Here is a 4,469-nt window from a genome sequence, read left to right as displayed (position 1 = left end):
ATGCTTGATCTCCACATGGCTACAACATTTTGATTTGATTGACATGATGTTGAAAATTTATTTCACAACTTCCTCTTTTGATCAGATTTTCAGAATTGGAATAACTTTTTAAATCTAATTTCTCTTTGATATCAACACCAAGCCTATTTTCAAAGTAAACATGTTCTAGAATAGGCTAATCACAATCTTCTAGAATTTCAAGGAAATCTTTATTTCCTCTTTGATGGAATTGAAAAACTTCATATTCAAATAATTCATTACCCATATCAGCTTCAAAACCAAATGATTCTTGCATTTTAATCTTCTCAAGATCTTGAGATGCTTTGGGTTGTAGAAATTCTTCACTAATCTCCATGTAACCAAAATAGAAGCATGCATAAGTAGTATGCAAGAAATTTTCAATTTCAGCATTATCACCCTTAAGTTTTTCTTGATCTTGATGATCCATTACACTTTCATGATTAAACTGGCCAGCTAAATATACATCAAAAATATCAAATCTAAAGAATTTTAATTTGGAAAAGAAAACACTTGGCAGCAAGCTCTTACTTGTTTCAACATCAACAATGCCATCTAGAGGGTCTTCATGCTCCTATGGTAATTCAAGATTTGATCTTTCTCCTTGAGAGGTATAATGAAGATGGAAAATTTTATTTTTCCTGCACATTTCAAGATAATAGTTGTCTTGTTGTTCATGCTGATTTATCATATTTTCCTTATTATCACTAATGGTTGGGATAGCATTAGATAGTTCAAAAAAAAAGATTCAAGTTCTTTCAAGGGCATAGCTAGTAATGAGCTTTCATGCAGCTATTATCACCAAGTTCTCCTTCAGTAGAAAGCCCAGCAAAGCAAGTCATCATATTAGATGACTGAGGAAGATGCTAATCATTCATTTCAGCATGCAAACCAGATTCTTCATTTTTTATGCACTCAAATTGAAAATATTCATAATCAGCTTGCAAGGGATTTTCTATTTTACCATTATCACTGCTGTACCTTTCTTGGTCATGCTGATTTGTCATACCTTCTTGAAAAATATTAGTTGTTGAAATTGCATTAGAGGATCCAAAAGAAAAGGACTCAAATTCAGAAAATGGAGAGGCCATTGGTAAACTCATACTTAATTTATCACCATCAAGTTTTTCCTCAACAAGAGGCATAACAAGGCAAGCCATTATATTTGATGTTGGAGAGATGTGCTCATCATTATTCTCCATGTGCAAACAATCTTTTGACATAATAAAACAATTATTTTCAGCTGATGGGGTTTCTTGAAAATCTTCATCATCATACTTAACATGTAAATGATATGCTTCAGCCATATCACAAAGATTATCTTCAATCAAAGGAGGCGTTAGAAAATCCTCTTCATTAAAAATTGTCAGATTTTAACAAAAAGAAATAGGTGGTGTTGATTTTTCTTTTTTAAGAACCAACCTATTTTTGTGTGGGTTTTATCTTTAGATAATACTACTGTTCCTGGAAGCATATTTCAGCCTGTGAGGGTTTAGCACATTTCATCCCACTTAGAATCATGTCATCATCTAAACTAATAGCCTCCCTTTGTACATCTTGTAACCTCTACAACTTTAATCATAAAAGCAAGAATTTAACTTCAGATTGCATGGCCGTAATGAATATACACAACTGGTTATTCTCACTTGGCTGGCTAGCTAGAGGAGTCTTACCAACACTTCTATTAAATCTATCAAAAAAATCTCTCATGGCTTCCCCTTCTTTGATCTTAATTTGAAAGAAATTTAATAGCAACTTAACAACATCAACTGCAGGCATAAATCTCTGTAAAATTTTTACCTCAAGATCATTCCAGCAAGTGATGCAACTATCTGGTAAATTCTAGAACCAATTACCAGCATTTTCCACAAGGCTTTGAACAAACAGCCTGATGGATACATTTTCTTCCTACACACCAAGAATATCGCATGCAAAAATGACTGCTTTAATGTGGTCATTTGGATCCTGAGTCTTATCTGCCTGAGAAAAGTTGGGAAGGTATTCCCATGATCTTTTAGACGGAGCTAAATATTGGACCAAGGCAAATGGTCCGATCTGAGCCCCCCATGGCTAAGTGGCAACCACAACCATAATAAACACTAGAACTCCAAAATCAAGATTCAGTAGGTTTGAAATATAGAGTTGCCAACCTCCGTCCTCAGGGAGGTAACCTTCAGATTTCCAAGAAACGAAAAGCACTGGAACTTGCTTTCTTCCCCAGCAGTGTCGCCAAAAACAATTAGTAAACAATTTTGTCCTTCCAAAATTAAATACAAAGAATGACTTAAGACACCCAAATAGAGGAACAATTGCTACTAACAATTGGAAATACTATCATGAGATTGATAACTTTCCTCTGAATTGAGAGGTACAACTCCCTCTTAGAAAGATATTTAGAGGATTTAAATAACTAGTTAACATAAAGGTTTTCTAGCATTTACCCATCACTATGGCATAAATACGATTATAAGATTTAAAAGCTGTACAATGAAGAAAGAAAATGAACAAATAGCCATAGGACTACCTATCCAGTTTCTCATATCACTGGGAAAGTACAAAGAAGCATTATCTTATTTTCCTGAATATCAATGATAATGCAAAACTGCACCTAAAACATGAAAGAAATGACTGCAGAATCATTTTCAATCCAAGAATTTAACCATATTTAGACTTTAGAATCTGATGTATGAAACTCTCTTTTATTTCAGATGCATAACAAAACAATAACAATATTATTTTATCTCTGTCATTACAATCAACTTGCAAAAAAATAGAAATAACACTGCTATTCGCCTCCCTGTTACAATCACTAGACACAAAATATATTCTCCCTTTCCTATAGCTATAGAACTCTCAATAAAGAGAAGAACCCCTACTACATCTGAATCTTGCAATAAATAACATTTTGGGTTGTCTTTTGGTTTCCATAACCGTTTCTTGAAAAATCAGTTTAATCATTCTCATGACTCCTCTTCTTCTTTACCCCTTTGGAATTTTAATAGCTGGGCTACTTTAAAGTTTCATAAATTATAACAAATCTTTTTACCAAATTTAAAATGAATCCCTTGTGCATTCTTGGACAGATGGCATGTGCTGGTTACAGATTGCAATCATAATTCTGTAACTTTCATTAATATACTGCTGCATTTAAATAGTCATAACTTTTGATCCGTCAGGAATCTTACAAAATGGTTTGGAGAGGATTTAGATAACTAGGTTTCCTCAACCATATCCAGAATTCAGCTCAATCCAAAGGTTGGATTAAAATATGTGAGCCTCGCAACATGACTATTTTTCTGACTGCAGAATATTTGCATTTGCTGGTGCATTAACAGATCTACATATGGTTCATTATAACTTTTGATTTTGGCTAAATTTTGAAGATTAATTTGGTGAAGATTTAGAAAACTTGATTTTGAGAAACATATCCAAAATTCAATCAGATCCAATAGTGGAGCTAAAAGTTATACCCTCCGCATTGTCATTGTTATTTTAATGCTGTCAGAAATCTGTAGTTACAGGCTGTATTAAAACTTATAATAGTATATACACCAACACTTGCACAGAAATCACATGTTGGAATTTAATTGTAAGTTGCATAAGAGCCTTCCTATTATGTCTCCACCATAAATGCCCATATTCATTTACGAATTTATCAAGCACCTGGAAAGCCAAAACATATTACTTATAATGAAATAAGACCCGATTTTGAATTCATATCCTCCATTATCATCAATGCATCTTTCATAGCAGATAACAATGATTTCCTTTGACTTCCATCTCATCTCATTATCCACCATCCTCTTTTGGCCTCGGGTCTTAGACTTGGAACCTTGAAACAAGGTCTGAGCTTGATTTTGAATTTGAGCCACAAATTCCAACTGTTGAATCTAGGCCATTGATCTGTGAACTGCATACTTGAAACTGTCCATGAGCTTTGAACTTAAGAACGGTGGATTTTTTTCAGGCTTCACCATTTCAAATACAATTTTGAAGCTCCCAATCTTGATTGAATCATAATGATTCTTGAACTTCTGATTGCTAGGGCTAAAACTGAAACTTTGAACTGAACACTGCATTTTGCACCGATTCCAACATAAACTCAAAGTTGAAGTTGAATTGACCTGAAACTTCAACTTCAACTTCAACCTCCCCATATGTGAATAGGAATTTTGACAAATAGGAGAATGACTGGCCTGTTTTTAACATTTTGTGCTAATGACAAAACTTGAAGTTGAACTTTAACTGGTTGGAAGCTTCAACTTTGACTTTGACATCTGAAAGTACATACGAAATTACTGAACTTGAAGTTGAACTAACCCGAAGGTTCAACTTCAACTTCAACTTGGGCACTGCCATGACTTAAATGTTTGACTTTAAGGCTGAAGAAAAATATAAGTGTAACAACGACTAAAACTTAACCATCAGTGCACCTTTTAAGTTTTCAATCA

Source organism: Cupressus sempervirens, chromosome 7, assembly GCF_028749045.1.
Source record: "Cupressus sempervirens isolate cs-2001-9-10 chromosome 7, ASM2874904v1, whole genome shotgun sequence".
In the NCBI taxonomy this organism is placed as follows: Eukaryota; Viridiplantae; Streptophyta; class Pinopsida; order Cupressales; family Cupressaceae; genus Cupressus; species Cupressus sempervirens.
The sequence above is the reverse complement of the archived record's forward strand: the minus strand, read 5'-3'. Positions refer to the sequence as shown.